Below are 22,857 nucleotides of genomic sequence, written 5' to 3'. Positions count from 1 at the left end.
TTTGTCCTTTTTATATCTTACAGTGTTTTTATTTGGCACAGCCTGCCATGGATGTGTTCTGAATGTCTTACATTTAGGCATCTATGATCACTAGCATAAACCTTTGATTACTATTTTATTATACATACAGATTTTTCTAAAAGAACATATTATGGGAAAAGAATGAAATAACTGTACATACTGAACATTCTGATATCAAAACACAGAGACACTTATAAAATATTAAATTATATTGCATATCCTTTTATCATTTGATTTAGTTAGGTTATGAAAGATATGCTCAATAGAATATGATAATTCTGAAAAACGTTACTCTTTACATGCTACCTGGTCACAATTTCATGCATCTTCATAGAAGCAGGAAGCTCTAGGTGAGACACAAAGGACCACATTTTTGCTTACAGCAATGACAATAGCCACGGTATTAACACTTTCCAGTGTTCACTAACCCTGAGTGAGTTTCTGGGGAAGAACACAGAAGAACACCTGATACCTGCACTCACAGTAGGCTGTGTTATGGTGGACTTCCCCAGAGTCTTCTATAATGGAAAATATCTTTGCTGTATGGAAAACAGATCAATACTCCCTCGGCCCCCATTGGAGAATATTGTATTTTCCAACACCTTTCCTATATAAACATCCTTTTTTAATTTTTCAATTTTTATAAGCAGTCTTGAAAATATAGTTTAAAAAAAGATTGTTCCACTTTCAAGATATCAAAAACAAGCCTGGCAGTGGTGTCGCATGCCTTTAATCTCAGGACTTGGGAGGCAGAGACAGGTGGATGTCTGTGAGTTGGAGGCCAGCCTGGTTTACAGAGCAAATTCCAGAATCCCAGGACAGCCAAAGCTGTTATAAAGAGAATCCTCCCCCCCCACCCCACACACAAAACAACCCAAAACAAAACAAAATAACCAAATAAACAATAACAACAAAAAGATATCAAAAGCAGTTTATTCATGAAGGCGTTTAGGCACTGAACTGTTTTCTATATTTCTCTGTAATTAAGCTTAACCTTGTCAGATTTTTTTTTTTAACATGATGTAAAACATCAACTGCTCAGGGTTATCCAAGTAACTTTGCATTTAAAATATACATTTTTTTAATTTTAGTTTTTTTGAGTCAGGGTTTCTCTGTGTAGCTCTGGTAATCCTAGACTCACTTTATAGACCAGGATGGCCTCAGATTTACAGCAATCCATCTGCCTCTGCCTCCTGAGTGCTGGGATTAAAGGAGTGTGCCATCATGCTCAGATAAAATATACTTTTTAATTAAAACTTAAAATTTATTCATTTTTATTATTATTTGCACAAACATTCATATGTGAGTACTTTGTCCAGCTTTCAGGTGTTCATTGTTTTCACTGTGGCTTTCAGGATTTCAACTCAAGTTTGTGCAACAAAGTACTTTGTCTGTCTCATCTGACCTGTCTCACTGACCTGTCTCATCATCCATGAAGTGTATTTCTGAGGTTATAAATTTTAGTTAATTTTTCATTTCCCTACTTTTTCTTTATGTTCTTTTAAGGTATAGCACTATAACACTCTAATAATAAACATTAGATAGTACTTACACTAGCCATGTGATAGTAATCCTAACACTTTATAAGAGTTAACTCAATCATATAAGTGGGTCATATATATAATATATAGGAATAGAATATATTGGGATATAATATATAATATATACTGGAATATATATAATATTACATCTATTATATAAACTAAAGCACAGTGAAAGCATGTGGCTGTAAGTCACTTCAACAGTAGGTCTAGGTTTCTGACCCAGGAGTCTCTGGAGGAAGGTGTTTCCTACCCATGCCGTATTACCGCTCTCATTTCTAAGTCTTCTGGCCTTCTTATATCCCAGAGGGCTTATATACTCCCTGTGAGTCTTATTCATTCATGATCTCTTCCTTCCCTTGCAGTGTATTGTCCTGTAGCATCATTTAACATTTTGTCCAGTCACAGCTGGTCTCTTTTCTGACTATCAATCTGTCTGCTTGCATTCACTGCATAGCTGCTCTCCATGCTTGCAGAGCTCAGAGAGAGAGAGAGATGTTTGGGGAGAGAAGAGTGCTAGCTATGTGACATTTTCCCTCACACGTTACTATGGTTTGGGTAGATGGTCCCCAAAGGCCCAAGTGTAAGATGCTTGGTCACTAGCCTGTTGTAGTACTGGGAGGTAGTAGAACCTTTAGCAAGCAGGTTCCAGTGGAAGGGAGTTAGATCAGCTTAGGCATGCCCTCAAAGAGGGTATTGGACATTTCATGTCTTCTTCTCTTTGCTGGCTATGATGATGTAGCGAGGCCTCCATTCCATGTTGCTTCTATGATAAACTGATTAAACCCGGGTGTAAAAGTAATGGGGCCAAGTAAGCATGGATGAAAATAACTATCAGCTAAAATAAAAACTGAGCCTTCATCTTTCTCAACTGATACCTCAGGTATTTAGTTATAGAGATGGAAAGCTGACTAAGGCATCCACCCCATCTGTTCCTTTTGGGGGATGCTATGCCCAAACACTGATTCAAACTTTATTCCCACCACTTGTTATCTGCATTGTATTGAGCAACGTAGTTTTCTCTATTTCTAGCTCTGCATCTTACCTCTGAACTTGAGACAGCATCCTGATTTTCCAAAGGGCTGACATAAAGATCAAGTGAACTAATTTGTACTCAGCAGGATATTTGGGTGTGGTGTTAGTGGCAATAAGTAAGAAGGAAAGAAAAATTCCCACACCTTATCTCAAAACATGTTCCGGACTCATATAAACTTTGGCATGTGTTTTAGAAAACCAGTGTTGCTAGTTCCAACTATTAAAACTAATCTTCAGGGCTGAGGACAGAGCTCAGTTGGCAAAGTCCTTGCCTAGATCCATTTTCATTTCCCTCCGCAATCAGGGGGCTAAGATGAAGTGGGAAAGGCAATTGCCTTGGGTGTTAAATGTAGGAAATGCTCGCAGATGGGTTATAACTAAAGATAAATCCAATTTTACTACATGTGTGCCTGCGCGCAGCCCCCCAATATAAAAAAATTATAATATAATTGTCTGTCATTTCTCCTCAGGCACCTCTATGGCTGATGATCTTGGGACTCTTCTACACTTATTGAGAGAAGAATTGATGTGTGTATGGCAACAAGCCTCCAGCTACTGAGTAGGACAGCGAAAGTTGTTTCCTTTTGCTTGCGTGCTTTGGTCCAATTCTGTTCATTGTATTCCGTCCTAAGAACAAACCTTTATTATTAGTTATTCTGTGAAGATTGTTTCCATTCTTTGTCTTATGAAATCTTTGCAGTTAAAGATAACTTTCTTTCTTTTTTCTTTCCTTCCTTCCTTTCTTTCTGCTTCTATTTTTCCAGATGTTTTTTTCTTTTTTGAGACAAGGTTTCTCTGTGTCGACTGTCCTGTAACCTAGAGATTTGCCTGCCTTAGCCTGCCAATTGCTGGCATTGAAAGGCATGCACTACCACTGCCTGGCAAGGATAATTTTCTTACAGAGTTTCTATTTCTTTTCTGAAGATTATGTAGCAAATGTAACTGTTTTCACCCTTTATGGTGATAGGAACAAAAAAAGATTTTCCATGAAAAGATAGCAAAAATTACTGGACTTTCTTGCCAAGATAGGAAACACTGAGCAGGGGAGATAGCTCAGTGGATAAGAACACTTGGTATGCCTGAAGAGGACCTGCGTTTGAATCCTCACAATGCGTGCAAATGCAGGCATGGATGCATGGGCCTGTGGTCCTAGAGCAGGAGACCAGGCACTCAGTAGTCCTAACAGTGAACTTTAGGTTCATCAAGAGACCCTGTCTCAACAACTAAGGTAGGGACAAATAGAGGAAACCATCTACTCATTTCCTGGTAACTTCCTCTGGTCTCCACATGTGTGTGCATAGCTGAGGACCCTCACATACAAGTATGTACATCTTCTCTCTCCCTCCCTCTCCCTCTCCCCCCCCCCCCCCCACAAAACAAGCAAACTAAAGTAAGCAGACACTAGCATTTTAATAGTGAGAGCATAATAGGTGGTGGAGACAGTTGTATTGACGTTCCAGTATTTCTTAGAAACTGAAACACAGTCTAGTGGAAACCACAAAAACGTAGCTTCAACCTGGAGTGGCTCGTTCTGCTTCCTTAGCTCGGGTCCTGTGAGAGTATGAAAGATGATTTATCACTTTGGGTCACAAGCAAGACCAGTGAGGCCAGAAACTCTGACACTAGAAAAAAAGACAAGACTGGTATTATCAGTAGGAAATGACATTTCTCCCTCTGTCACTTTGACCTCAGAGGCCAAGCCTGAGGGCATCTGGAGGAGTCTTAGGGGAGGAGGGCAGGAAGGGAATGACTTGCCTCATTCTTAGTTCAGTCTTCGTATGACCCTATTAATCTAAAGGCTCTCTAATGCTCGGCCTGACAGACAGCTGGGTGGACAGAGGCTCCTCCCACCCCACAGTTGTCATAATAGCCTCCCCCTGTCTCCTGGTATCATCAGGGACTGCTTTTAAGAGCATTTTGATAGATGGCATTCTCTGCACTGTCCACCGTGGGAGGTGGGGGAGGAGAATCCATTTGCTGCGCAGGCAGTTTTTGTTGTAGTAATAAGCGTCCTCCACCCCCTTCAAACCTGACACCGCGAGACAGAATACACACACTGGCCTGTTAGCACTCGCCGTCTGCGGCCTGGGAGATTCCTTTCCTCGGCTGGATTTCTCCATCCTTTTCTGCTCTCCAAGGCAGAAGTACTCAAAGAGGAATGGCAATACTAAAGAAACAACAAGCCTGTGCTGTCTCAGGAACACATCGAGCTAGTGTCCACACTCTGCGGCAGAAATGCTGCGTGCAGTAAAATGTGTCTCTACAGGGCTCCTAACCTTCCAAAGTGCACCCCTGTTTCCTGCACAAAAATAAAAAAAAAAGAGAGAGAGAGTTGACTTATAGCAAAGGCTTCCAAATACCTGACGTGCGCATGACCTTGACAAAAAATAACTCCCCACAAAAGTAAATCTAGACTGGTTCTCGTGGTGGCAAGACCAGTAGTTTTCCACCCACTCCCAGCCCCTAGCCCCTGCCCTGCCAGAAGTTCTTATAAAACACACAATTATGTTCAGTTAGGCTATGAAAAAGGTTTTGCTTTACCTAGGTTCGGCTTCTCTACCTTTTTTCTCTCACTTCCCAGGGCACTTCCCACCCTCACTTCCAGGATGGACCGGAAGTTGTTTTTGTGGCCATACTCATGATCTAAGTATTCTTATTACTACTGTTCCTATTTCAAAAAAAGCAATGGCTAAGTTGAGTGTGTTTACCATCTGCAGGCCGCAAATTTCTTTAGGGCTTCTCGAAGCCGATAAATAGCGTTCAACAAACTGAGAGAGTTCATTCTGAACACCACGTCCGGCAATACACATGTACACCCACGTGACACCGGGATGCGTTGTGCCTGGTCGTGTGGAGAGAGGGCCTTGCATGGGCCTGTGGTCCCAGTGTGGGAGAGCTTCATGCACTCTTTAGGGCTTAAGGAGTTAGCAGTCACCACCTGGCCGAGGCGTGGCTTTCACAACAGTGAGTGTATCCATTCAGTTGCTGAGAACAAACGAAGCTTTTTATGGGCCTATTTGGAGTCCACTTGCCTAGTGCATGGAACCAGTTGGCTTTTCCCCAAGGTAAGAGTGGATTTTCTCTTTGCGAAGACGCTATCCACTTCTATGAGCATTTTGCCGGGTGCAAATACGTGTGATCCTCAGGCCAGGCTGCACAGCCTGGTTCTGAGAAAATGACAGCAAATTCGCTGAAGACTACCAGCCAAATCATGTGATTGTCACCCGCTCAGCATTTTGTTTTTTTTCTTTTCTTTCCAAGAAGAGATTGATATTCGTGGTGGGACGCTTGCTAATAGGAGTGGGACACGTCTGGAGCAGGAGGTTGGAAAGGAAATAGTTTCCTGCCCTATATTTTCAGAATAGTCCCTTTTGGCAGTCCATAATCTCTTAAAAATGATCTTGCTTTCAGATAGCTACAGATATGTCATTTAGTGCTTCGCATGGATGTGAGGCTGATGGCTTGAGATACACAGGATGGATTGCAGGGTTTTCATGACCATAAATCCCTTGTCACATCCTCAGCGTGAGAGAAGCTCTTTGGTAGATAACATAAACTCATTAATCACCATGCTCTTAGACTAAGCACCACAGAAGGAATTCTAAATGTTCCATGTTCCAACACCACCCCTCCCCCTTAAAAAGAGCTCTCCTTTATTAATTCATGCTGTTCCAGATAGCCTAAGTTACGTCCATGAAAGAGACTGTATACTAAAGGAAAGAAAGAACTGGAATCTGGTGTTGGAGCTTGGGGGGTTGGAGCTTGGGGGCGGGAGGCAAAAAGATTAAATTCCGTCTTCAGTCCAAAGTGGATCACGTGCTAGCCTCCACGTCCTCACCCTCTGCCTAGAGAATGTTGGCAGACTTCCAGTTCGTGAAAACAGCACTCCACAGCTGATCTTCCCTTCCGAATACACAACGCAAAGAGGGATTATTTACTCAGACAGAACTGTTCGCTGAGGAATAAAAGCAAAAATGCATGTTAGGAGTGGTTGCTTCTGACGACCGCACAGAAGCAATCTTGATGGCTGGTTAAAAAGAGCAGGCAGCTTGCCGAGCCTCTGAAAGCACACAGCCTTCTTACTGACCCTGCCTACACTCAACACAGGTATGGTTTTGTTCTTTTTCAAGGTTTTTCCTACCTGCCAAGCAGTGCATTCCAGAAACAGCCTTCTCTCAGGAATGTCCTTCTAACCTCTGAAACAAAATAATGGTTCACAGTGTTGGTTTTGTGCTGGGCTTTTTGCCCGCATTTACTATCCAGAGAGAGAGGGGGGAGAGAGAGAGAGAGAGAGAGAGAGAGAGAGAGAGAGAGAGAGAGAGAGAGAGAGAGAGGTGGAGGGGGCTGTCTTCCAAGATTCAACTTCCTAAGCACATGAAAGGGTTGAACTGAAGCTTATCTGTTCACACATTCCTTGCCAATATGTGAGTGTTTATAAAGAGAAAGCCCCACATGCCCAGACTTATAAGGAGGCTGAGGCGTTCCGTTTGACACATAAAATCATATCATTGGAACAGTTTTGTTTTTCATGATAAAAACTTTTGTTGAGTATCCAAAGAGCACTGACAATTGTCAGACTCAGACTTCTCACCAGGAGCCCTGTCTGAAGCAGCAGAGCCAGCCTGGGGAGGGAGGCCTGTTAACAGGGCTTTCTTTCCAGGGAGCATTTTGTAACTCCAAATCTTTGATAAGGACACAGTATAGTGGAGGGCGTCTGTGACTGAATAGTTGTCGAACCTTAAAGATATGATTCGGCTCACCATGGTGAGAACAGAGCGCAGTAACATTAAACAGCAGATGGGATTTCAAAGCCCATCAGATACACATTAAAAAAGCCTAACTAATAAAAGAAAAAGAGAAAGAAAGAAGGGAAGACAGAAGAAAGAAAGAAAGAAAGAAAGAAAGAAAGGAAGGAAGGAAGGAAGGAAGGAAGGAAGGCACATTAAGATAAATGGGTTGATTTGGCTTTGTCGTGCTTGACTGGAATAGGAAAACCATCTGAATGCGTCAAGTTACAGCCTAGCCTTCAAGATCAAAGGACAAGCACTGCAGTGCTAGGTCAAGCTGATCTGAACTATGTCAGCCAGATCAGCATGAAATCCTAAACTATGGGCTGAGAAAACATGTCTCTCTCAACTGAGACCTGACTGGACTAATTAACCAAAGTATTTGCCTTTTTGCTTCAGAAGAAATCTGAGACGGTTTCATTGGTCAGGCCCGTGTGCTGAAATACATGCACACATGCACGCATGCAGGCACACATGCACGCATGCAGGCACACATGCACGCATGCACGCATGCAGGCACGCTCTGAATTCCTGTAGTGTAGCTTAGCTATATGGGCTCATGAGTTTATTTTTTTTATTTTTTAATTTTTTTCAGCGTCATATCACTTCATTTATTTTTTTTAATACATTTTTATTAATTTATACATATTACATCTCAGTTGTTAGCCCATCCCATGTATCCTCCCATCCCTCCCTTCCTCCCACTTCCCCCCCCTACTCCCCTCCCCTATGTCTGTGTCTGAAGGGGATCTCCTCCCCCTGAATATGCTCATACGGTTTCAAGTCTCTCCTTGGTGACCTATTATCTTTCCTCTGAGTGCCACCAGGCATCTCCATCCAAGGGACATGATCAAATATGGGGCACCAGAGTTTGTGTGAGAGTTAGATCTTCTTCTCCACTCAACAGTGGAGAATGTCCATCGGCTAGTCCGGGTAGGGGTTCAAGGTTTTTACTGCCTATTTTTTCCTTGGCTGTTGCCACAGTTTGCGGAGGACCCCAGGGCCCAGACTCGCCTGTAGTTTTCCAGGACCCACTGGATCCTTCCATTTCCTCTTTCTCCCAGGCTTCTCACACCTAAAGTTTCAATAGGATGTCCTCCCCTCTTACCCATTATTCTGGTAGGTACAGTTTTTCATGGGGACGTACACCTTGGGCTAGTGTCTCGATATAAGTGAGTATATACCATTTAGCTCTTTTTGCTTCTGTGTGAACTCACTCATTATGACAATTTCTAGTTCAATCCATTTGTCCACAAATTTTGGAAATTCCTTGTTTTTAATAGCTGAGTAGTATTCCATAGTGTAAATGTACCACAGTTTCTTTATCCATTCTTCTGTTGAGGGACACGTAGGTTGTTTCCAAGTTCTGGCTATTATGAATAAGGCAGCTATGAACATGGTGGGCTCATGAGTTTAAAATGGAACCGTTCACTAAAAACATCACCAGCTTGGATAAAGGAAGAATGGTCTGGAGTGTGGGTTGAACATGTTATAAAACACACACAATCTATAAGGTGGAAATCTGGGTATGTGTGATTTTTGAATTCATGAGTGCTATCCTAGTAGAGGTGGTAAATGTTATGTGTCTGTCTGTCTGACTGGGCTGTGGTGTCCAGATACAAGTTAAGGATGCTTGCTTGCCTGTCTTTTATTTTTTTATTTTTTGAATGGAATTAAAAATCATAATCTGTGAACCTGGACTAAGACATAGGCCACTTCCAAGCGGGGGAAAGTTTTGATAGACTGAAAACCTTTGCTGAGAAAGGGTAGATGTTCCCAGCAGATTGCTTTTGAGCTGGAGTAGCCACTGGCCTGGGTCAGCTTTCCTTTTATCTCTTCAGATTTTGATTTGCCAAGCTCCATGATGGTTTGAGCCAGCCAGTCTCATTGTCTTTCTGTCTCTGTCTCTGTCTCTGTCTCTCTCTCTCTCTGTCTCTGTCTCTCTCTCTCTGTCTCTGTCTCTCTCTCTCTCTCTCTGTCTCTCTCTCTGTCTCTCTCTCTCTCTCTCTGTCTCTCTCTCTCTCTCTCTCTCTCTCTCTCTCTCTCTCTCTCTCACACACACACACACACACACACACACACACTGACTATGCTAAATGCTTCAGAAGCATTCACTTTAAAATACTTTATTTATGAAGTTTTATTTCAGTTTAGAAAAATCTGATGGAGTAAGGCTGTTACAATGCCCTCAGTGTATAGCAGACATAGACCACTCCATCATGTTTGCAGAGGTGCCTGTGGGTAAGTACAGTCATAGTAAATACACACCTTTAGACTCAAGTGAACAAGACTCTATGAGAAGCCTTGTTTCCACATGATTTCTTGGGGATGCCCCACAACTACCATCCTGGGTCAAACAGCTCCAATACAGAGTTGCCCCCGTCAGTACCTGCTGTGTGCTTTCCTTTTGACGTGGTTTATCTTGTTCAGAGGTGACCAGTTTTCTGTGCTAACCACTCCCTTTATTCACGAACATTCTTTCATCCCTTGACTGACAGATGGATTTGGCCTCCTGTGTGCCTATTTAGAATGCAAGAGGTGCCTGCTTTTATGTTCGATTGCAGCAGGCGGTGCAAAGCATCAATGGTTTGTCTGTGGGAGCCAATGCCCTAGTTTGAGGTGAATAATCAGCTTTTACTTAATGCTCTTCTACGTTATAAACATTTTCTACCCCTCCCCCACCTTCCCCCCCCCCCAGAGTTAATGTATAGTGAAATGGTGCTTTCCAAAAGCTGCAAGTGTCTGAACCCCTGGAGAGCTACACCACACAGTCACAATTCAAATAATGAAAAAGAGCACTCTGGAGCACAGACCATGCCATGGGGCTCTTACTCAGGACACAGCAGCAAACACAGAAACATCCTTGCCTGCATAGCCAAGGGCTTCAGGGCTGTTTTTAGGACAAGGAGCAGGTTTGAAACTCTACAGTGTCAGGCCAGGAAGAAGGTGGGCAAGGGGAAGGATTAATGAGGGGCTTCAGGCCACACAAACTGCCACACAGTTCTGGTCACTAGACCGAAAAGTCACTGATTTTTGCCTCCAGGATTAGACTTTTATAACTTAAAACAAGCCCCTTTAAACAAATCCGCATCAGGCAATGTGTCAACACTTCGTTGGTTTCAAGAGAATTAGTTTTCTAAATGCTCTTTTCTGAAGCAATTTTTGTAGTTGAAAATGCATTACAAGGAACATTTACTATAGCTACAGTGAGGCGATACAGTGTCTGCTAAGTAGGGTTTTAATCAGCACAGCTGCACACGGAACACACTTGACGTTGTCGCACCCCCTCCCACTTGAGTATCAGTGTCAATAAATCTAGGGACTTAAGGTTATTTTGTTTGGTATTTGCTGTAAATAATAGCCTGGACTTTAATTGTTTCTGCTTAAAGTGAACCTGGCTAATAGCGTTGCAAGGATGCCTGGGCAGGTTGTGATGTAACAACCGTACATAACTCAGGCTCTTTATACCCGCCCCATGCCAAAGAAACCAGAAGATCATTCTGCTAGCTGAGTGATAACACACCAGAGTCAGTAAACTACACATCCACACTGCAGGACAGACGCGAACGTAGCTAGACCTATCCAGAGTTGCTGAAAACTCAATGTCCCCAGTTCTAACTTGTCCTATGGGGCATCCTCCTAGTACCATTAACCAACCATCAATATGAGCAGCACCAAAGTCTGCCAAATGAAAAAACCTATTTCCTTTGTATATTCTCCTAGTCCTAATGAGTGGCTTGCTTGCTTCTGTTTGTTTGTTTGGTTGGTTTTTCTGCCTTTTTTTTTTTTTTTTTTTTTGGCTTGCCCCTCCCTGCCAATTCCTCCATAAAGGATAGTCTTTCAAGAATAGAAAGAGATTGTGGGTCCTATTATAAAAAGTGTTTGCAAAGCAAGAGTGAGTTGTGAGGGGATCTGGAGGTCCCATGAATGCATGCGAACGTGCCTCACGTGTGTTCTCTTCAACCTGCAAGCACTAAGTAGAGACAAATAGCCTCACTTCCACCTGCTCCTAACATGATTTCTTGCTTACGTGTCCGTGGGACTGAGATGGCATAATGTGAGCATGGATTTGGGGCTACACGTGCCTGAGGTGTGATCTTGACAATGCTGTTCTTTCTCGACATGTACCCTTAAGCTGATGCCATAAATACTCTTACACTCAATTTACTTATCTGTAAAATAAACATAATCCAAAATTTCCATCATTATGGAGTTTACAGTTAACAGCGCCAACTGCTCAGAAGTGCAGTTAAACAACTTCTGACGGGTGCTACTATTCCTGTAATGATCCCAAAGGGAGACACGCTGCATAATCAGCCTTGAGGACCAAGTAGTCAGTAGGTGGTGTGTGGCGTCATCATTTGGGTCTTCCTGGAGGGGATTTTGAAGACCTTTTGGGAAAGTAGGCAAGCATGTATGTGATCCCTGTAAAAGCATCGAGGGCCAGTATCTCTAGTAGCTACACATGAATGAAAAAGTCAGTCTGAACATGCTCAACCTCGGAGAATCTGCTGGTGGAAAGCAGGTGTTGAAGATAAACTTTCATGGCTTCTTCAAATCATCTGTCTTAAAAAGGACCTCTCCTGGGGCTGGCGAGATGGCTCAGTAGGTAAGAGTACTTGCTATTCTTGCATGCACGTTGGGCAGCTCATAACTGCTTGTAACTCTGGGTCATCCAGAATCTTCTTCTGGCTTCAGAGGCAAATGCACACCTGTGGCTATACAAACTAGGTAAAAATAAAATATTTTAAAAAACAAACTTTTTAAAAAATAAATTAAATTTTAACAAACGCAGGAAATTAATTCAGTGGCCATCCTCTTCTTTCTATTTAATGTTTACCGTTGTCTATTTTGTATATGGCACCAAAAAATTTGGCACACAAGTAAGCACAGTAAGTCTGTCATGCTTCCACACCACAGGAAAAAAGACATCATTCAGTCACTCATTACAACATTTCACATAGTTGAATCTATTTTTGCTTATCTTATCGCTTAATTATGTCTTTGTATGCTTAAAAGATTTAGCTTCTCTAAAATCAATTTTGAAAAAGAAAATAGACAAAATCAAATTTGGGGTGGTGTCACACCCCTTCGGGTGGCTTCTTGCCTTTCTCAGCCTTTCATCACCCTGGGCAGAATGCTGGCAGTGAAGTCAGACTTGATTTCCTATGCTTATTGCTTCCTCCATTTGAAGTCAAAGTCCAGCTATGATGGACACTACTGGTAATTCAGTAGTTTTGAAGGTAATTTGTAGTGTAGAATAGAAACATATGTATCAGTAATATTTAGTTGGATTCATCTAGACTTAGAATGGTCATTTGGCATTGGCAGAATTCTGTATTACTTTCCCTTATCCTTGTTTATTCTTTCCCTTTCCTTTCCTTTCCTTTCCTTTCCTTTCCTTTCCTTTCCTTTCCTTTCCTTTCCTTTCCTTTCCTGTAGAGTCTCACTATTTGGATCTGGCATTCCTTAACTTTTTATGTAGACCAGGCTGGCCTCGAACTCACAGAGATCAGTCTTCCGGGATTACAGGTCTGCAGCACCACACCTGACTACCTCTAGCCTTTACTTTAGTTGATTATGTGTGACATTGCAAGGAAGAAGGTGATTTCACATGTGTTCTTTGGTTTATTTCCTCCCTCCTGTGAAAACTGTACTGACATCAATGTTACTAGGAAGAAACATAGGAAGAAAGCAAAGGGCCCAGTCATGATGATACAGTGAAAACATCAGCAAGAAGAAACAGGGGAGTTCGTAAAAGCAATTGTGGTTAGCAAATTCTAATGCCCCCCCCCCCCCTCCCGCCCCATTCTACAGAAATCTTACTTGGTTTGATATTGCCAAAGCCCAGGGTGCTGGGTCTGGGTCACATCTCTCTTGGAGGCTTTTTGATCAAATTCTTGTTAACAACTTGAGATTATTTTTCTTTTATACTCATTAAGCATTCAGGAGTCTTCCTGAAAAGACATTTTAAAGTTAAACCAAGAGGATTACAGTGGACATAATAAAGAAGAAAAAAAATCAACCAACCAAAAACAAACAGACAAAACCCATCTACTTGAGTGCTTTCTATTCCTTTACTTTGTGAAGTATTTCTCATGTAGTTCTTCCTTGTAGCCCTATCAACAATTGCACACACATCCATCTCCTCACCCTTGTTTTTCTTTTTCTTTTTTCTCTTAATTTATTTTATTTTTTTGGTTTTTTGAGACAGGGTTTCTCCATGTAGCCTTGGTTGTCCATGCTGGCCGTGAACTCATGGAGATCTACCTGCCTCTGTCTCCCAAGTGCTGAGATTAAAGGCGTGTGCCACCACTGCCCAGCTACCCTTGTTTTTCTTTTTCTTTTTTTATTTAATAAATTTATTCAGATTACATCTCAATTGTTATCCTATCCCTTGTATCCTACCATTCCTCCCTCCTGATTTCACCCTATTCCCCTGCCCTATGTCTGTGACTGAGGGGGACCTCCTCCCCCACTATATGGTCATAGGCTATCAAGTCTCATCTTGGTAGCATGCTTATTCTTTCTCTGAGTGCCATCAGGTCTTCCCACCAAGGGGAAGTGGTCAAATCTGAGAAGGGGTTTGATGATTATTGCAAGTATTGTCCTTGGTTGGTGCAGTAGTTTGAACAGAACCTCTGGGCCCAAATCTGACCATCATGATGTTCTTCTTGAAGGTTTCTAGGACCCCCTGGATCCTTCTGTTTCCCCATTCTCTCATACTTCTTCCACCTAGAATCCCAATAGAATGTCCTCCGAACTATCCCAATCTTCTTTTAAGTAAAGACTATCATGGGACATGCCTCTTGGGCTAGTGTCCAATTATAAGTGAGTATATGCCATGTAAGTCTTTCTGCTTCTGGGTTAACTCACACAGTATAATCATTTCTAGTTCTATCCATTTCAGGATTTTCTTATTTTCTATAGATGAGTAATATTCCATAGTGTAAATGTACCAGTTTCTTTATCCATTCTTCGACTGAGAGACATTTAGGTTGTTTCCAGGTTCTGGCTATTATGAGTAAGGCCGCTGTGAACATGGTTGAGCATATGTCCTTGTTATGTGGTAGAGCATCTTCTGGGTATATTCCAAGGAGTGGAATAGCTGGGTCTTGAGGAAGCCCTATTCCCAGTTTTCTGAGATAACACCAGTTAGATTTCCAAAATGGTTGTACAAGTTTGCATTCCCACCAGCAATGAAGGAGTGTTCTCTTTTCTCCACATCCTTGCTAGCATGTGCTGTCACTTGAGTTTTTTATCTTAGCCATTCTGATGGGTGTAAGATGGAATCTCAGAGCTATTTTGATTTGTATTTCTCTGATGACTAAAGACGTTGAACACTTCTTTAAGTGTTTTACCCTTGTTTTTCTTAATGGTAGACTATATACTATTCACATGCTTTTTGCTTCTCTCCCCGCCAAAAACCTATTATGGTATGATTTGTTTACTGATGACTCTCTAGTTCCTGGAACAGGAGTTGAGATACCTTGAGCCCTTGAATGTCAAGGCTTGTTAGATGAATGAGCAAACAGAGATGTATGTACTAGCAATAAAAGACACACGCCAGAGATGGGTCCTGAATGAGGGGGTGGAAAGAAAACAATTTTGAATCCCTTAACTTAATGTTTTCAATGGAAGTTCCCAGGAGTAGGAAGATTGGGGAACATACAGCACAGTGTTGATCACACTCACTTTCTTGAGAGCAGAGGAAGCCCCAGGTGTATTCCTGTTTAGTAGCATGTGATCTTACCATGTCTCTGTCCTGCTTTACTCAGTCCAAGAAAGACACTTGACCTGGGTCATCAAGGAATGCTTTCCTAGGGTTGAGGGCCAAAACATTTCTGATACCCAATTTGAAATTGATTTTCAATTGGAACATTTTTCTTCAATTGTTATTGTGACTTGTCTATTTATCTCAAATCATAAAATCCAGTGGCATGTAGCAACAACTTAAAGCTTGTAAAAATATGTATTTAGAAGTAATAAGAAACAGAGTTTAAGGATGAGAACTTTGTAGACTGGAAGAAAGTTAGATGATGTATTCAAAGTGTTGAAAGAAAAAAAACCTACCAACTAAGAGTATTTAACTCCACTAAGGCAGTGGTAATGCACACCTTTAATCCCAGCACTCAGGAAACAGAAGCAGACAGATCTCTGTGAGTTCAAGGCCAGCCTGGCCAACAGAGCTAGTTCCAGGAATGCCAAGGTCACACAAAGAAACCCTGCCACAAGAAAAAAGAAAAAAAAAAAAAAAAAAAAAAAAAAAAAAAAAAAGAAAGAAAAGAAAAAAAAAAAAAAAGAAAGTATTTAATCCCAGTGAATTGACCTTCAATAATAAAGGAGAGAGACTTCCAAAGACAGTTCAATATAATAAAAAGTGTAATCTAACTTTTTTTTAAAGGTAAAGTAGTAACATTGACATTTCTCAAAAGATGACACAGCAATGGGCAACAAGGCTATTCTAAAAATTATCAACATTAATGATTACTAGAAAATGCAAATCAAATCCCCTCCATCTGTTAAAAATGGCTAGTGCTGAGAAAGATTAAAGAAAACAAGTGTTGGTGACGATGTGGAGAAAGGTGACCCATATACACTGTTTGTGGAGTATTAATTTGTATAGCCATAATGGAAAATAGAATGTGGTTCCTTAAAACATTAAAAATAGAACTAAAATATCTAGAAATTCCACGACTATGCGCATATCCAAAAGAAATAAGGTTAAGACATCAAAGACATGTTTTCATTCCATGATCATTGAAGCAACACCCCCAACAGCCAAGATATCAAGCTGTTCCATCATTCTAAGGTCCACCCACGAATGAATGGATAAATAAATGTATTCTATAGAATAAGTTAGTCCAGCCTCCAAATACATTTAAAGTAAAATAATAAAATAAAATAAAATAAAATAAAATAAAATATAGTGTGATGGTGTCCTGGAAGAACCTAATCCTAAAGAAACGAATTTATCAGACAGCTCCATGATTTCATTTAAAGAATTAAAACCAGGCAAATTAACAAAGAACAAACTCTTTCTTGAGTTGCCTGAATGGAACTGACCTGTATCTTTGTCTCTATTCTTTGTCTCTACTTCTGAGCTTTTTAACTATAGCTCCAGTTGATCTTACTGGACTATCAAGGCAAAATGTAATTCCTTATTAGAAGCAACTGTTGGAAAACTATACAGTGGTGAAGTCAGGGGCTTGATGAGTTAGGGCAGCTTCCTCCCTAGTTATCAGAGCATCTTAACTATGACGTGACATTGTTTGTAGATGCTACAGGCCTGTCTGTCTCTCTGTTACCCCATCTCTCTCTGTCTCTGTCTCTCAGTCTCTGTCTCTCCCTTTCTCCCCCTCTCCTCTGTTTCTGTCTGTGCATGCATAAGTGGTTGCCACCGGATGCCTTGCACAAGTCAGTTCTTTCATTCCACAGCATTGAGTCTCAGGGACTGGACTAAGGTCTTCACATTTGGCAGCATGGGCTTTTATCCCCTGAGCCAGCTCTCCCACCCTGCATGTCACTGTGCTTAAATGGCCACATTCATCTTGTCACCAGCATTCTGAACAATGGAAGAAATATCCCAAGTGGCAGCTGATTCTGCAGGGTGCTCCTGTCGCGATGACATGTGGTAACACTGGCCTGCTTCGTCATTCTCATTGAGACTTTGTCATTTGTCAGATCACACCGAAAACAAAAATATCTTGAAGGACAGCTCACTCAAAATTTTTGTCTTTTTGGCTCTCTCGGCAAAAAGAGAGTGAAAGAAAAATTCATGGATTTTGTGAAGTTGTCTTACTAGGGAAGAGACACATCCAATAATGGCTGTCTGGCGATCCCAGGGACTTGCATTCACATGACTAGGCAGAGGGATTCATGACCCACTTCCTGCTTCCATCTTTGACCTTCCCCAAGCGAGTGAGTAATGTTAACCTTCAGAGCTTCTTTAACAATACAATATGTTAAAACACCTTTAATGTCTAGGGCTTTTGCATCATGAACAAGGAATTGGAGAAGACACAGGAACAGAACTGAGTACATTTCCTGAAGTGGGAGTGAGGGCACACAATATACTCCACAGGATGGGCGATCACGTGGCCCAACAGCTCTGAATTATTTTGGGGTTCTATTCATGAGTCTGGGAGGAATGGAGAGCTAATCCTCAGAGGCCAGAAATAGGGTTGGTCCTTACTCCTATTGACAAGTGTGTTGTTTCATCTTTGGGACATCTTTTAGCATGCGACTGGCTACACACATTATAATATTGAGGCTGTGTCTCTCAGGCCTACACATGGGATGAAAGACAGGGGTATTGCTCTGATGGGTTCTTTGAAGGGCCATTTCTCTCACTGTATTTTTCAGCGTTGGTTTAAGTCAGCCTTGTCTGTCTCCCCCTTCTTCCAGGAACTACCTTACTCCTAATTCCCCACAGAAATGGAGATTCTGTATTGCCTTACCCAGAAGTAGCAGGCATGCTTTGCCAGGAGAGCTGTCCTTGGTTGTGACTTGTTGCTGGGCTATGCTAGTGAGTGTTCCTTTTGGATGCTCACTTCTACCAGTGCCTGAGTGCCCTGGAGGCAGACACAGCCATTTTGTCTTACTCTTACTAAGGTTGCCTTGGCTCGGAAGATTAACTAGCTAAGTTGGATGGATAGAAACTCAAGGAGCAGAAGAAGAGTTAGGGAAGGTTTGCAGCAACCTTGCCTCTGGATAGCACTGAGTCAGCAGAAAGGAAAGCAACCCCGTGTGAAGCTGTCAGAATCCATATGCGACGGCAGAAATCTACATGGCAACAGATGACTGGATGTAGGAGAAGGGTCAGGAGAGGAGGAAAGTGGTAAATATGATTCTCACTGTGGGAGGGACCTGGCAATCAGAACAACCATGGAGACAGGTGGATGGTATGAGGAAGGATAATGGGAATCAAGATGCTTTCGGTGCAGGGACACTTCATATGTATGCCAGTGGGATTTCCAATATTTGGATGCTATCAATAAAAATCCACATTGTTCATATGTACATATCAGCTAATTTTTGATGAGAGATTGCACCATGATGTGCAAGACATCTCTGGGCTTTGTTTTCTACTGCGACTTGTCCAGTGTTTGTCAGATTTGTGTGCCCAAAATGAAGAATCTGCAATTTAAGCATACTAGTCGGAGTCACTGTTCCAAAGCAATGTCAGATTTAGGAATGTATAATTTTCCAGAGCCTGGGTCCTAACACCCCCCAGATGTGTGTAAGCGGTGGTGGCAAATCCACCCAGATGTCTCTGATTGCATCTAGTTGGTATTAGCTTAATTTCTCATCTTGTGTGTTCCCTTCATTTAATCTGCTGTAAATCAGTATAGCTTTGAATTTATTTTTAAAAGAGGAAGTTTGAGGAAACTCAGTGATGTGAATGTGGAAAGAGTTGACTTCATAAAGTTATTAAGGGCCCACAATAAATCAGAGGGCATCAGAGAACCAGAGAAAGCTGAGCGCTGCCGTAGCCTTCGAGCTCCTCTCCTCCTCCCTTATCCATTTGCCCCTTGCAGGAAGATCTAATCTTCCATCAGACTATAAACAGGATCTCATTTCTTCCATTATAAAAAAAGAGGAAAATCTTCACTTGACCCTATTTCTCTTCTACCCACCATCTTGATGTTGTCCTTTCCTTTGAAGCAAATCCCCTTCATTTGATGATTTTTCCTCCCTGGAGTTAAATTCTTTACTAGAATTTCAGAAAGCTTACTTTCCTGGCCTTTTTTTTTTTTTTGGATATTGTTTGAAGGGGTAACTAGTCATTTCTGTGACACTTATTCTGGTTGTATCTTATCTCTTAAATCTTGACACAGACTACATTGAGGAATTCCTTGGAGCATCTGTCTTCTTGATTTATTCTGTTGGTCATCCCATTTAATACCCTTCTTCAAGTTTAACTTCCAAAAAGGTTACATCATTACGTTCATGCAATTATATAATGAATACATGGCCAATATTTATTATACTCATTAATCAGTGAGGAGACCAGTAAGGTATTAAAACTACTTCAGAGGAAGAATTGAAGACTTATATATCTATAGGCACTTCAGTACAAGAGTATATTGTAGAGTAAAATATTTGCCTGATGTTTGCCTCTTGTCCCAGAGAGGGAATTCTATGCCTTCTGAATGTGTTGAGTACCAGCAGGGTCTTTGATAAGTCTGGTGACTCCCGGGATCACCCTTGGATTTCTGGTCATGAAATGACTCATGTCAAGCCAATAGGAATTTCAAATGGTTGGACCATTTTGGAAAGATGAACTGTGTGATTAGATGCCAAACCACATGATATAAGCCTGGCCAAAGCAGTGGGAAGCTGGAAGTTGATTTCTGGTCTACGTAATAAAACCTCCGTAAAACTTTATACACCAATAGTTAGCTGAGCTTTTCTGGTCCTGGCCACACATTGAAATGCCAGGCTGTTGATTCATCTTAAGCTCAGGACATGCAGTCGCAGTACAGGTCTCCAAGGAGCCCAGCCTGACTAGTTCTTATGTCCCTTCATCTTGTTTGGAGTTTTCATAAATAGCTGTAAGAGCATGATGAGAGTGTATGACTTGAAGACAGAGATGGGCTGGTCAGCCTAGCCCAGCCTTTACCGAGAACGGAACGTTCTTCAAAGCCTTAGCCTAGAGATTCCTGTAGTTTGGGAGTGTAAAACTCGAAGGTCACTCATTTTTCAGGGTCCCTCAATGTGAAGCATATGAGAACAATATAGAAGGCAGACAAGTTTCTGTCTTCTCCGGACAGACTTCCTGAGCCTTGGAGAGCCATTGTACAACCACCCTAGGCTGCTGCTTTCTCTTGCTGCCTATCTGATAGTAACAAACCTGATTTATGGAATTTTATGTATGTATTCGGTTTCATCAGACCCCCTGAAACTTTGCACAGAGTGTACAGTGAACCTGTTTCACACCTGTAAGGTTCTTTTCATTTGTTTGGTCCTAATTTTCATCTTTCATAATAAAAATGTAGCTAAACATATAATATTTTGTTTTGTTTTAACTCCACAGAGAATCTTGGTGAATTGTCCAATCTGAGAAGCTTCTAGAACTTTGACATTTGTGTTTGAAGTGAGGCTATTCTTGAGGTGCCTTTGGCCTATCAAGTCTATAGGATTTTCATGTGACTAGTGTCAGAATTGTTTTCTACTGATGGAAATTTTTTGTTTCTCTATGAGACAAAAATTCTTTAAGGGTGTTCTTAACCTCACTACGTCTCAGCTCTTAAAATCTCTCCCCTCTTTATGATCCTGGTCCTCAGCATTGCCTCTTTAGTTTTAACCTCGGCTCCAGTCATTAGATCAGGAAGTACTACTTTATTGTCAAATTGCATGGAAACAGTCTGTCTAGAAATGAACCCCAAGCTTATTTCACCCAATATTCTCAACACACAATTTTATGTGGCTCTGAATGGCCCATTGATCTTTCCCATGGCTCATCTTTGGGTCCTTTCTGTCTATTTCATTTCAAATCTAGTCTGGCAGCAAGTTCTACTGAGCTTTGTCATCTAGTTTCACCCTCAGCTTGACGAGGTTTCATCACCTACCCTGCTACCCTGTTCATCCGACGCATGCTTATCTTCTAGTCAGATGAATGTGCCCACCTTCCAGGGACACTCCCTGCAGTCCACGCCAGTTAGTCCATTTTCAACACAACAGCATAATGATCTTATTCAAGCCAGTCAGATCAATCAGATCACATCCAACTCTGCAAAGTCTTCTCATCTCACCAGAATAACACCATCAAATCCTCAGAGGGGTCAGCTTATGCTGGCCTTCGGCTGGCATCGTAATCTTCAGTAGTGCTGCTCTTTCTTGCCCTTTCGATGCCAGCCAATAGGCCTTTTTGATGACTTCACTTTGTCACTGCTTACAGCTACTGATCTGTTTCTCTCCCTCCATGGTCTGTAATTTTTCTCTACTCCATCTTTAACTGTCTCCCAGGAACACAGGCTCTGGCCAACCGTCTAGAACTCTTATCAACTGTCCCTACTCTTCTGCTTTTGTTTCTTGTTCTAAACTTTTATATTCATAGCACTTATCACCACTGATTACTATACATTGTATTTATTTTCTTTATCATTGTTTCTATGCAGGAGGATGCAAGCTCTATGAGCATAGCATTTTTTCCCTCTCTATTTGTTCTGAATCAGAACAGCCACAGCCTAGCCTGGACTCTAATTCACAGTCTTCCAGCCTCACTGTCCTAGGGGTGTACTGTGCTGAGTACTGGGATGCAGGATGTAGCATCATGCCTGCCTTGGGTAAGCATTTCTGCTGTTTGTTTTTGTTTGTTTGTTTCCTTTTCTTTTCCCATCTTATTCACTGAAGTATTCTAGTCCTCAGAAAAAATTTGAACACAGAAAAATTTAATAAACATTTATTGGGTAATAAGTTGTTATATATTTAAATTGCTGGGAAGTAAAGGCACATATCACTAGCAATTCTGTATGCAAACAAAAGCTGTTGAGCATAGTCTTTTGGTGGCGTGGTAATTATTTCCAGGGTTTAGAATTGATTTAGGAGCCAGCTTGCAAGTCATTAATAATGTCAATTTAATTACTTTACTGTTACAGCTCATTTTGGACCCTAAACTGAATCACCCATCTCGAACACCACCTTATTCATCAGGCTTGGCTCTGGCGATGACTCAGTGAAGCGGCTGTTTATTATTTTCAGCCATCTTTTCCCTTCGTCCATAGTTTTTCATCTGCCAGAAGTGTACCTACACTTGAACTATTAAAGTGATACTGTTTGTTAACCATGTTAATTCACTTTATGCTTTTGTTGTGTTGCTGCCTTATCAGTTCTAGAAAAACAGTATTTAGATGTTGTTTCCCTGGTCTTGGCATGGATGAATGGCAGGGGTACAGTAGAAAAAGCCTGAGGGCAATCCTCTTCCAAATTTTTGTGTTTGAAAGTCTAACTTCTTCAAGGGTTTATGCTAGAGTGGGAGGGAGGGAGGGAGGGAGGGAGGGAGGGAGGGAGAGAGAATGAGAGAGAGAGAGAGAGAGAGAGAGAGAGAGAGAGAGAGAGAGAGAGAGAGAGAGCCCTGATCAGAGAGTGAAGACAGGAAATAAGAGAGGGGTCAGAGTTTTGTTTTGTGTGTGTGGTTTTTTTTTTTCACCCTGAAGACTGAAGAAATGCCTACGCTTGGCGTGCATCGAGTACATAATTGCGGCCACTGTGGTGTCCCTCAAGAATGTGACTTAGAAGACAATGTGTGTGTAGTGCACGGGCAAGCTTTCAGAGGAGAGCGTGCAATGCAGTGTCTGGCTGAATTCTATGAAAAGAACAAAGTTGAGTCTCACGAGGGAAGAGAGTTGAAAAGTATGACATCTGTCAAGAACCAAGCTAAACGGAGCCACCACCCTCTCTCTAAAGCTGCATTTTCTTTCCCCATTTGAAGGATAGTCTGTTCCAAAAAAACGAATTCATGTCACTCC

General features: G+C 41.6%; 3 long non-coding RNA genes across 3 annotated transcripts in view; 1 reads left to right on the top strand and 2 right to left on the bottom strand.

Annotated features, from left to right (window-relative positions):
* LOC311595534 overlaps positions 1 to 15,677 on the bottom strand; it is a 415,275-nt gene extending 399,598 nt beyond the window's left edge. Inside the window, exon 1 of the long non-coding RNA XR_014778477.1 lies at positions 15,617 to 15,677. This is a non-coding gene — a long non-coding RNA (uncharacterized lncRNA). The remainder of the gene's footprint in view (positions 1 to 15,616) is intronic.
* On the bottom strand, positions 4,034 to 15,605 carry LOC311595532. The gene is made up of 4 exons (XR_014778475.1): positions 15,502 to 15,605; positions 6,739 to 6,793; positions 4,653 to 4,896; positions 4,034 to 4,219 (listed from the first exon to the last, which is right to left on the bottom strand). It is a non-coding gene; the product is annotated as an uncharacterized lncRNA (long non-coding RNA).
* LOC311595533 lies at positions 6,573 to 22,165 on the top strand. Its single transcript, XR_014778476.1, has 3 exons — positions 6,573 to 6,704; positions 21,508 to 21,675; positions 21,988 to 22,165. It is a non-coding gene; the product is annotated as an uncharacterized lncRNA (long non-coding RNA).
* The last annotated feature ends 692 nt before the right edge of the window (positions 22,166 to 22,857 follow it).

This window comes from Acomys minous, assembly GCF_964271855.1.
Source record: "Acomys minous genome assembly, chromosome: 4".
Taxonomy (NCBI): Eukaryota; Metazoa; Chordata; class Mammalia; order Rodentia; family Muridae; genus Acomys; species Acomys minous.
This window is presented reverse-complemented; position numbering and strand designations above follow the sequence as displayed.